The following is a 12,225-nucleotide window of genomic DNA, read 5'->3' on the forward strand; positions in this document are numbered from 1 at the left end:
TAGTAGGCACTAATGATCTTTTGGATTTTTGCATTATGAGTTGTAATATCTCCTTTTTCATTTCTGACTTTATTCATCTGAATTTTCTCTTTTCTTCTTAGCCAATCTGGCTAAAGGTTTGTCAATTTTAACTTTTCAAAAACTTGATTTTTGTTTCATTTTTGTTTTGTGTTGTTTTCTTCATTTCAAATTCATTTATTTTTGCTCTGATGTTTATTATCTCTTTTTTTCTACTAATTTTAGGTTTGGTTTGCTCTTTTTTTTTTTTTTTAGTTCTTTAAGATGCATCTTTAGGTTGTTTATTTGAAGTTTTTCTTCTTTTTTGATTTAGCCACTTAGAGCTATAAAATTCCCTCTTGGTACTGCTTTTGCTCTATCCCAGAGGTTATGGTATGTTGTGTTGCCATTATCATTTGTTTCAAAAAGTTTTTTCAATTACCTTCTTAGTTTCTCCATTGACTCACTGGTCATTCAGAAATATACTGTTTAATTTTCATGTGTTTGTATAGTTTCCAAAATTCTTCCTTTTATTAATTTCTAGTTTTATTCCATTGTGGTCAAAAAAGATGCTCCATTATTATAGTATTCTGTGTTTTCCCATGTACTTGCTATTACCAGTGAGGTTTGTACCTTCAGATGATTTCTTATTGCTCATTAACATCCTTTTCTTTCAGATTGAAGAATTCTCTTCAGTATTTCTTGTAAGGCAAGTCTGGTATTGATGAAATCCTTTCTCCTTTTTTTTTTTTTTTTTTTTTTTTTTGGTCGGGGGAAGTCTTTATTTCTTCTTTATGTTTGAAGGATATTTTCACCGGATATACTATTCTAGGGTATTTCCTTCAGCACTAAATATGCCATGCCACTCTCTCCTGGCCTGTTAAGTTTCCACTGAAAAGTCTGCTGCCAGATGTATTGGAGCTCCATTGTATGTTGTTTCTTTTCTTGTTTTCTTTTCTTTTTTTTTTTTTTTTTTTTGAGATGGAGTCTCACTCTTGTTGCCCAGGCTGGAGTGCAATGGTGCAATCTCGGCTCAGTTCCCTGCAACCTCCACCTCTCAGGCTCAAGCAATTCTGCCTCAGCCTCCCAAGTAGTTGGGATTACAGGCGCCTGCCACCATGCCCAGCTAATTTTTGTATTTTTAGTAGAGACGGGATTTGACCACATTGGCCAGGCTGGTCTCAAACTCTTTACCTCACGTGATCTGCCCACCTCGACCTCCCAATGTGCTGGAATTACAGACATCAGCCACTGTGCCAGGCCTGGTTTTCTTGTCTCTTGCTGTTTTTAGGATCTTTTCTTTATTCTTGACCTTTGGGAATTTGATTACTAAATGCCATGAGGTAGTCTTCTTTGAGCTAGACCTGCTTGGTGATCTATAACCTACTTATACCTGGATATTGATAGCTTTCTCTAGGTTTGTGAAATTCTTTATTATTAGCCTTTTGAATAAACTTTCTACTTCTCTTTCTCTACTTCCTCTTTAAGGCCGCTAACTCTTAGATTTGCCCTTTTGAGGCTATTCTCCAGATTTTGTAGGCATGCTGCATTGTTTTTATTCTTTTTTCTTTCACCTCCTTTGCTTATTTTCAAATAACTTGTCTTCAAGCTCACTAAATCTTTCCTATGCTTGATCAATTCTGCCATTAAAATATTCGGATGCATTATTCAGGATGCATATTAAGTCATTCTTGCATTGCTATAATGAAATATCCTACTCTGGGGAATTTATAAAGAAAAGAGGTTTAATTGGCTCATGGTTCACCAGGCTTTACAGGAAGCATGATGCTGGCATATGCTTCTGGGGAGGCCTCAGGAAACAAGCTTACAATCATGGCAGAAGGTGCAGTGGGAGCAAGCACTTCACATGGTGAAAGCAGGAGCAAGAGAGAGAATGGGCTAGGAGGTGCCACACACTTTTAAACCAACAGATCTTGTGTGAACTCAGAGGGAGAGCTCACTTATCACCAAGGGAATGGCCCAAGCCATTCAGGAGGGATCCGTCCCCATGATCCAAACATCTCCCACTAGATCCCACCTCCAATAGAGGGGATTACAATTCAGCATGAGATTTGGGTAGTGATAAATATCCAAACTATATCAGTATGTCAGTTGCAGTTTTCAACCCAAGAATTTCTGCTTAATGTTTTTTAAGTATTTCAATCCATTTGTTAAGTTGATCTGATAGGATTCTGAATTCCTTCTGTGTTATCTTGACTTTTATTGAATTTCCTCAAAATAGCTATTTTGAATTCTCTGTCTGAAAGGTCAAATACCTCCAGGATTGTTTCTCCAGGATTGATCCCTAGTGCCTTATTTAGTTCATTTGGTACGGTCCTGTTTTTGTGGATGGTCTTGATGCCTGTAAATGTTTATGTTCCAGCATTGAAGGGTTAGGTATTTATTGTAGTCTTTCCAGTCTGGGCTTGTTTGTACCCATCCTTCTTGGTAAGGTTTTCCAGGAATTTAAAATGACATGGGTTTTGTGGTCTGAACGATATCTGCTTTAGGGGGCACCCCAATCCTAGTAACACTGGGGTTCATGCAGACTCTTACAGGTACCACCTTGATAGTTTTGGATAAGATCTAGAAGAATTCTCTCCATGTCCAGGGAGAGACTCTTGTTCTCTTCCCTTACATTCTCCCAAATAAATGGTCTCTCTCTCTCTCTCTGTCTGTCTCTCTCTCTCTCTCTCTCTCTCTCTCTCTCTCTCTCAGCTGTCTGGAGTTTGGGGTGAAGTGACATGAGCACCTTTGTGGCCACTACCATTGGGACTGTGCTAGGTAAGACCTAAATCCAACACAGCACTGAATCTTGCCCAAGGCCTACTGTAACCATTACCTGGCTACTGCCTATGTTCACTTAAGGCCCTAAGGCTATATAATCAGGAGGTGGCGGAGCCAACCAGGATTGTATCTTTCCCTTCAGGGTGTCAAGTTCTCCCAGGCCCTGGGCACATCCAGAGGTACCATCCAGGAGTAGGAACTGAAGTCAAAAATCTTAGAGATCTACCTGGTGTTCCATTGTACTGCAGCTGAGCTAGCACTCGAACCACAAGACACAGTCTTTCTCTCTCTTCCCTCTCCTTTCCACATGCAGAGGAGCCACACTCCATGATCACCTCCACTACAGGCCTGTGGTGGCTACAGTCAGAAAACTGTCAATGTTCTCTTAAGGCCCAAAGGCTCTTCAGTCAGCTTGTGGTGAATGCCACCTGGCCAGGGCTCACCATTCAGAGAAGTGGGCTCCCCTTTGGGAGTTCAGCACTATGACTTGCTTAGGAGTAGCAGTCATTGTGGCATAGACTGCCTTTCAACTTCACTTAGGGCCCCAAAACAGTTTATCCTGCAGCGACAGGGCTTGCCAGAACTCAAGTTCCAACCACTGGGAAAGGCAATTCCCCTCTGGCTAGGGCTGGTTTAAATGCTCCCTCCTAGGTGGACATCAGCTGAGTTCAGTGTGGTTTTGCTTTCTGCTGTGACAGTGCAGCACTGAGTTCAACACAATGTTTCACAGTTTCTGTGTTCTCCCTCTCCCAGGTGCATAGATTCTCTCTCTGTGCCACACAGCTGCTGCCATGGAATAAGGGAAGTATGGTGTCTGTAATTCAAAACTATCTTTCCTACCCTTTTCTGTGCCTCTTTCAATGATGCAAAGTAAAAACCAGGTATTGTGAGTGTTCACATGATTTGGGTATTATGAAAGTGCTTTTTAGTGTAGATAGCTTTTAAATGCGTATTGTTGCAGAAAAGGATATCAATCTTGTTCTACCTATCTGTCTAGTTATATCTTCAGGGATGAGCTGCCTCAGCCTCTCCCATTCTTTTTTCCCATCCCTTCATACTGTTATAATTTCTGACTCTATGTTGATTTGTGACAGAGGAATAATGTAAACAGAAACAGGTGTCATGGAATCCCCTAAGAGCAAAATCATGCAGTAGGAAACAGTGGAACACCAGGGCCCTAAGTCAGGAATGACATTGGCGCTAATAGCAATCTGCAGTGTCTTTTACTGTCTGTGTGTCTGTAAATAAAGAACAATCTGGACATTTCTGCATAGTTTCAGCAAGTGTTCGAAAACACAGTCATACTTCACGTAGGAAAATAGGACCATGATCCCTGCCAGCAGCCAGTTCCACCAGGGCTCTAAATTAGGACTGAACTCAGGGTAGCAAACTGGGGAGGAAAAGGATAAGGACAGAAATTCAAGAAAAAGATAATACAGTCAGCCCTCCATATCCACCAGTTCTGTGTCTATGGATTCAGCCAACTGAGGATTAAATATATTCAGGGAAAAAAAGCAATAAAAACATAACAATACAATAATAAAAATAATACAAATTAAAAACCAAGTGTAACAACTATTTACATAGCATTTGTATTATATTAGGTATTACAAATAATCTAGGGATAATTTAAACTATATAAGAGGATGAGCCTAGGTTATATGCAAATGCTACACCATTTTACTTTTTTATTAAATTTTTAAATCTGTATGTATCTGTAGAGTATGAATGTAGTTTTGTTACATAGCTATATTGCATAACGGTGAAGTCTCGGCTTTTAGTGTACGCATCAGCAGAATAACGTACATTGTACCCATTAAGTAATTTCTAATCATCTACCTCCCTCAACTTCCCATCTTTCTGAGTTTTCATTGTCTATTATCACATGCTACGTCCGTGTGTAAACATTTAGTTCCCACTTATAAGTGAGAATGTGCGGTATTTATCTTTTTGTACACCATTTTATATTGGAGACCTGAGCATCCATGGATTTTGGTATCCACAGGGGAGGGAATGGAGGAATAGGGTGAGGGTGCCCTGAAACCAATTCTTCACAGATACTGAGGGGAAAATGCACTGGGTTTTGTCTGAGTGTCATGCCCTCTGCTAGTCCTATCCCATGAGGACAAAAAATCTTCGCAAACCTCAAGAGGATTCCTGGCTCCCAGCTCCAGATAGCAGAATCCAGCCATGTCCTTAACAGCTTCCTATCCATCCAGGAGCACTTGTTTTGCTTCTCCATCTTCAGCTCCCCTGCCTTTCCCTCCTGCTTCAGAGAAAGCCTCGCTGATACGCTCCTGGACTTGATTTTGCTTTTCTTTTTACCTACAACTTCGAACTTGAGTATTTAGATCTCTTCTGGTTCCCATTTTCTTAGAGCCTCAGTTACTCAACCCAATGACAAAGCAATAGGATACCAAGGCAGTTCAGTAGGTGCAACTATGTATAAAGAAGAAGAAATTAATTCCACATTAGTCACTTATAATCTAGGGACCTTTTTATATAGTAGAAAAACTCTGTATAAACAGTCTCAGTTTCTCTTTAACTGGAAACTTCCAGCACATATGACTAAGAAGAGTGGAGACTAGCTGTTACACCTTCAGCCATTCATAACTTGATCAGTGTGTATGTGTGTCGGAGAGGTGAAACAATATAAGAAGGGAAGTCACAAGAGGAGTAATAGTAAGGTGATAAACATTTAAAGATCACTAACCAGAATCAGAAGCTAGAGTATTGAGATCACTATTCTGGGCTGATCCTTTCACTCTTTATGGTCTGGGCTTGGAGACAGCCACTCCACTTTCAGGGACTGCTTGTCAGTAAGTTGTTAAGGAGGTCCAAATCTAAGAAGTTTCAACCCTAGCCATGCTCGTACCAGTTCATTCATTCACAGGCATCAAGTAACGCCTACTGCAGGTCATACCGAGGCCTTAGCTCAGACTTGAACTCCAATTTAGGAGAGTGGAAGGTGAAGTCAGAGCTTCCAAAAGGAAGGAAATAACTTTTATTGAGCTTCAGATGGATGTCAGTTCATCAAGATACATTATTGTTTCTTAACCCTCAAGAAAATGATTGCTTTTCACATATTTTGACAACAGTGACTTAGTGAGCTCCTTAGGAAATGTGGTAGTAAAGCAAAACCTCCTTGCTCTTCTAGTTGGTTTTTAGTCACAGGAAAGCTATTGATTTTTATATATTAATCCTAGAGCTGGCCACTTACTGGAGTCCTTTGCTGTGTCTAGTGGCTTTCTAGTTCTTTTTCTTGGATCTTTACAATCATATCATCTACAAATAAAGATAAAATTTGCTCCCTTCTTTTCAATACTTACACCTCTTATTTGTTTCTCATATTTAATTGCATCTGGCTATTACTTCCAGAACTACTTTAAAACAGAGTGGCAATATCACTATTACCTTGTTCCTGATTTTACTGAAAACGCTTCTACAGTATGTCCTCATAAATGATTCTAGTTTTGGACTTGAAATAGATTTATCAGTTTTATAAAGGCTTTTAAAAGCATCAGAATTAGGTGATAAATATTGGCACATTCCTTTTCTGTATTTATAAGAATGATCAAAACGTTTTCCTCCTTTAACTATTTTTTATTAATTATAACAATAGATTTCTTAATATCACCACATTTATATCACTGAAATAAACCCAACAAGAATAATTGTTTTTAATGTAATGTTGGATACGATTTGCTAATATTTTTATTTGAGATATTTGCATTGTTATTTCTAAGAAAGCCAAGTGTTCAATTTTGGAAGATCCATCAGGAAACCATATTTATAACTTCTTCTGTAGTTATTGTTAACTTTATAGAAGGGAATCTGGAAGCTTTATAAATTTCTTTATGTTCTTGAATAGTTTATTTAACAGGATTTATGTTTTTTAATGAACTGTTAGAGTTTTAATCTGGAAAGTGGAATGATAAAAAAACTATTCTGGCAAGGTCATGCAGAGGACAGAGACTGGAGACAGGAAAACAATCTGAAAGTTATTGTGGGGCAAGTATGAAATGAATAAGGCCTGATGTAAAGATGAAGCTGTGGGATACTGGAATTAGATGAGTGGTTATAGAAATGAAAGAAATGTCAATAAAAGAAGGAAGAAAATCTGGTAGCTGATAGGATTGCCAGATAAACTACAGAGTGCCAAATATTCCATGAGACATAGGCTAAAAAAAATTTGATTTTCATTTGAAATTCAGATTTAACTGGTGTTCTATATCTTTATTTACTAAATGGGATAAATATAAATGAGTGACGGGGGAAGATTGTATGATCTCATGCACATTTTGATAGGTAAATTTTAACCCTTTTTCTTAAACAACTCCAGTGATTGTGTAACTGAAAAAAATTACCATTTTGAATAATGAAAAATAAGCAGTGATGGAAAGAATGACCTTTAGTGTTCATGCATGATTTGTTTTATGAGGTTAGAAGTTTATGTCTGTTTTCTTTTAGAACAAGGACAATGGTAAGGCCTTTTATGACATCATTGTGTTTATTAAGAAAAAAGTTCCTTCCTTTATTCCTTTCTTCCTGTCTTTATCTACTGAGGTAATTAAAGGATGGAAGTAAGTAAAACATACTAACATAACTTAAAGAAGTTGAGATAATTTTTTCTGAGTGGTTTTGGTTACACAGAGGAAGGGTTTCTTCTTAAAAGGGATATTTAATACTAAAATGTTTAAGTCATTTGTTCTTCTAACTTGGTGGCTCTTTGAAGAATGATAGAAATGTGAATGAATGGTACACTCTATATTCCTTTTTAAAAATAAAATATGAAATGCTTCATAAATTTGCATGTCATTCCTGCACAGGGGTCATGCTAATCTTCTCTGCATCATTCCAATTTTAGTATATGTGCTGCCAAAGTAAACACCACTCTATAGTCTTGACTGGAGTCATGGCATACTTTTTCAAAGACTGAAGATATGTTTTGAGCCACAGCTTATTTTTATAATGCTGATTAACTTTAAAACTAATTTATTTTATATTGAAAGGGGAAAATTATGAAATACTCTATATAGTACAACTGTTTTCTGAAATAAGGATGTGTATTTGTAAAAGAAATATTTTATATTTATTAGTTGCAGCATCACATTCGTGAGCTGAAAATATTTACTCACAACTTCTAATTGATCTTTTATTTACTTGTAACTTCTGTGTTACTCCTACCCAACATAGAAATGTAAAGACTGCAATGAGTTTTTAATATTCAGTCTAAGTGTGTTAAATATTTAGTCCAACTGGGCATGATGGCTCATGCCTCTAATCTCAACACTTTGAGAGTCTAAGGGGGCAGATTGCCTGAGCCCAGGAGTTCAAGACCAGGCTGGGCAACATGGCAAAACTCTGTCTCTACAAACAACTAAAAAATTAGCCAAACATGGTGGTACACTCCTGTGGGCCCAACTACCCAGGAGGCTGAGGTGGGATGATGGCACCCCGGGAGGTCGAGGCTGCAGTGAGCCATGATGGCACCACTATACTCCAGTCTGTGTAACAGAGTGAGACCTCTCTCTCTTGCTCCCTCTCTCACTCTCTTTCTCTCTCTCTCTCTCTCTTTCTCTCAATAGATTGATAGATAGATACAAAATATTTAGTCCTTTTAGAATCTCATACTTAACTGAGTCACTGAAATCACTGAGCTGAAACAATTCCCATATACTTTTTATTAACTTTCAAGTTTTATCCAGAGAAGACTAAAAGAAGTGCTATCCATTTAATCTGGAAATCAAATAAATTTCCAAACCAATTACAAAATAAAATCCTACACAACAAATAGATGTCTAGAGACTCTAATTTATCAAGAAAAGAGAGAGAGCAACAGAGACCAGAGATGACACAACTCTTCATTAAAACATGAATTTTGCACTAAGGGACACAAACTGCCCTCCTAGATTACATAGAAATGTCCTATGATCACTTCTGATTTGTTCCACCCACTAATGATCAGCAGAGCATTCTCAATGGAATCTTCTACCTCCTTCCTAGACGCTTCCTGACTCTCCTCTTTACCAGAAGAGTCAGTACCAAGGGTTTCATAAAGTAAAAGAAGCCTCTGAAATCATCCAAGATGCAGCAGCTACCTGCTATATGTACTAAATCCACCCCTTAACAGCAAACCAAAACTAGATGCTCTCAGACTATTGTGAACATGAGCAAGAAGCGTGCAGATCCACTATCTGGATAGAAACTGTTTCTTCTCCAGCAGTTATTCTTCTGTCTAGGAGGCTCCTTCTACAGCCCAGAGCACAGAGAGTTCCCCTGAGTAAAGTCCTGAAAAGTCTTAGGAAGGAAGGAAGAAATACCCAGTATGTTAGCATTGGATTAGGTAAGTGAAAGATGATAAAGAAAACTATTATTCATTCTCAAGTACTCTTCCTTGAACCCTGGAATAAGAAAGCCATTTCCTGTCCTGTTAGAGGTTGAAGTGTCATTTAATTGTGAAATGGAAATGATTATTGCAGTGAAAATAATAAATCCAACCAGCAAAGAATATTCTAGTTGGCCCAACTGAAATATTACTTAGTCACAGTTCTGCCCTTGCATTTTAAGGAACAGATGTATTAATCCTGTTTTATTGGAACTGTATTGACAGTGAAAATGTGACATGTGACCCTGCAGCCAAGAGACTGACTTTCTTCTTTAGCAAACATGAGAACTTAAAATGCAAACAAGTACTGACCTTCAAAATAGTTCCCTTTGAAAGAAGTCATGCACTTTTGTTGTCATTGCTTTGAAAACATTGGGAGTTGCTTTCAGAACTGGTCCCAGCATTGTACAAGCAAAATAAACAAAACAACAACCAAAACAAATTAGTATCATACCCATATAGATATATCTCACAGAACGACTATACAAAATTTTAATCTGAATCTTCCATTTAAAGGGAATGTTACAATAATATTCACATTAAAGAGACAAAGGGGAAAGTACTTTGGAGAAAGCTGTGCTGGTTGATGTCCAGGCTCCTACCAACCTGCTTTCCCTTCAAGCCCTACCAAGGTCCATTAGAAATTTGCTTGGAAGCAGAAAATCAAACACCGCATATTCTCACTCATAGGCGGGTGTTGAACAATGAGGACACATGGACACAGGGAGGGGAGCACTACACACTGAGGTCCATTGGGGGTAAATGGGGGAGGGACGGGGGGGTGGGGAGGTGGGAAGAGATAGCATAGGGGGAAATGACAGATACAGGTGAGGGGACGGAAGGCAGAAAACCACACTGCCATGTGTGTACCTATGCAACAATCTTGCATGTTCTTCACATGTACCCCAAAATCTAAAATGCAATAAAAAAATAAAAAATAAATAAATAAATAAAAAGAAATTTGCTTGGAAAGCCACTGCTTTGTATGACTATTGCTGTTGATTTTTAAATGTTATTTAAGAGAGAAAAAGGCCCCAGTGCAAAAAGGGGAGGAGAGCAAAGATATTGGAGTGTGGTGGACATTTAGTCCTAGAGTAATAAATCACACAGGTCTGGGTCATTGGCCCTTGGAGACGTTTGCTGAAAGTCCCTCACTCTTGTCTGGTGGCCCCTTCAACTCCAAAACCTCTCTCAACTATTTCCTCTGTAAGTTTAGGCCCAGGCACTCTGTAAGGTTGTCCAGGCCCTAATCCACCTTGACACAATCTGCATTCACTTCCTCTCTGGACTCTTGGCTGTCATTATTTTCTCTCCTTTTCTCCCATCACCACTGGGATTGGAGAGAGTTTTTCTCTAATCTGGGGAAAATCCTTCTCCTTGTTATTTTTGCTTGCTTCAGAGGCTCTTAGAATAATAGCTCAGGTTTTTATAAAAGCACAAAAACCAGGAAATCTTACTACAAACCTTCACTGAAGCACAAATATCTGCTTGAATAACAGGAAGGCAGAAGAGTGATATACCCAAAAAAGCAACAAGAATATGGGTTAATATCTCAAAAATATTATTTCACATACAGCTAAGGTAGAAGAAAGGATGCAAAATTATGCATGTGTGAAGGGGCATCTAATTGAGTAGCACAGCCCTTGAATCAGGCCTGGCAAATTATCACTGTGCCATCATAAAAGGAAAGGGCTTTTCATTTGTGAAACCTCAAGTGCCCTGCTCTTCCATACACCACAGTGCAGGGAGATGACTAGGACAAGTAAAGAGGTTGCAAAGTAGAATGGAGAGCCTAGCTGAGACTGGAGCTCATTAATGTGGAAATGAAGCCTCTGAGCACCCTGTCACCAGGATTTTTCCAGTGGCTGCAATAGCAGGCACAGTAGCAGCAGGGGCTGGGAGCTCCTTGAAGCTGCAGAGATAATTGATCCAGGGCTGAAGAGTGGCAAAGGGATGTGAATTAAAATGACGAGTCCAGGAAATTGAAGGAGCTATTGAGAGGGACATTATCCACAGGTCCAGACTGAGTCAAGATTAAAGCAAGATAGGAAGTACTTGACAGTCTGGGAGAATAGGCTGGCTTGTTAGTTTAATTGGAGAATATACTGGGAAAAGGTGTTTGGATATAAAGAGATAAGTTGAAGTATTCTTCCTTATAGAGTAACTGTGGCATCTAGGGCCTTTGGGTAATATAAATTAAGAGAGAAACTGTTAGCAAGTAAATTATTTTTACTGTCAGCATAACATCCTTCCCTGCTACAGGAGTGAGGTCAACTCCCAATCCTGGCTGCCTCAGAAAGGGGTTATCATAAATACCCTATTAAACCTATCCTTGTCAGTTCTACTGCCAAGAATTTTGTGCCCACTATAGCCACACAAATGATCAAGTGAGATGAGTGTGGGAAGAATGAACCGAATATTATCAGGAAACCATTTAGTTATTGCTACAAACCTTTATCCTTTATCCTTGGTGTGTGGGAATTAGGGTCGCTAATCCTTTCTGTTTTAGGGAACAACTGCCTTACATTTTTATCTTCTGTATAAGCCATGACCATACAGAGACTCTAGTTGCTTGGCCATATATAAGTTACTGAATAATTTCCATGTAGTCACTATAATAGCTAATATTTGTATGGGACTAACTGTATGTCAGGCTCTGTTCTAAGTGTTTTTCATACATTGACATATGTGATCCTCACACCAACCCCCTGAGGTGCATCCTGCCAGAATCTCACCATCACTGATGAAAAAGCTAATACACTTTGAGGTTAGCTTACTTATCTAACATTGCATAGCTAGTAAATGGTAGTTATGGGATTTGAAAAATAAGGAAGCAGACAGACAGACAAACAAATAGACAGACAGGTGAGAAGCACGGCTCCAGAATCCACACACTGAGTCACTTCATCCTTGCTATCTACGTACTTGACTATCAGAAGGGCTATAACTAATTCCAAAGCCTGAGGCATGTTTATATAACAGAAATTTCCAACTCCTTTAACTGGGAAGTAAAGAAACAAAGGAATGCCTTACGCAGATGATTGACGAATCAA

At 38.7% G+C, this 12,225-nt stretch overlaps 1 non-coding gene across 1 annotated transcript; it reads right to left on the reverse strand.

The window, feature by feature from the left end:
- Nucleotides 1-7,568: 7,568 nt before the first annotated feature.
- Nucleotides 7,569-7,675, reverse strand: LOC120362013 (U6 spliceosomal RNA). The gene has a single exon (XR_005578019.1). It is a non-coding gene; the product is annotated as a U6 spliceosomal RNA (small nuclear RNA).
- Nucleotides 7,676-12,225: the final 4,550 nt, after the last annotated feature.

This window comes from Saimiri boliviensis, chromosome X (assembly GCF_048565385.1).
Source record: "Saimiri boliviensis isolate mSaiBol1 chromosome X, mSaiBol1.pri, whole genome shotgun sequence".
Taxonomy (NCBI): Eukaryota; Metazoa; Chordata; class Mammalia; order Primates; family Cebidae; genus Saimiri; species Saimiri boliviensis.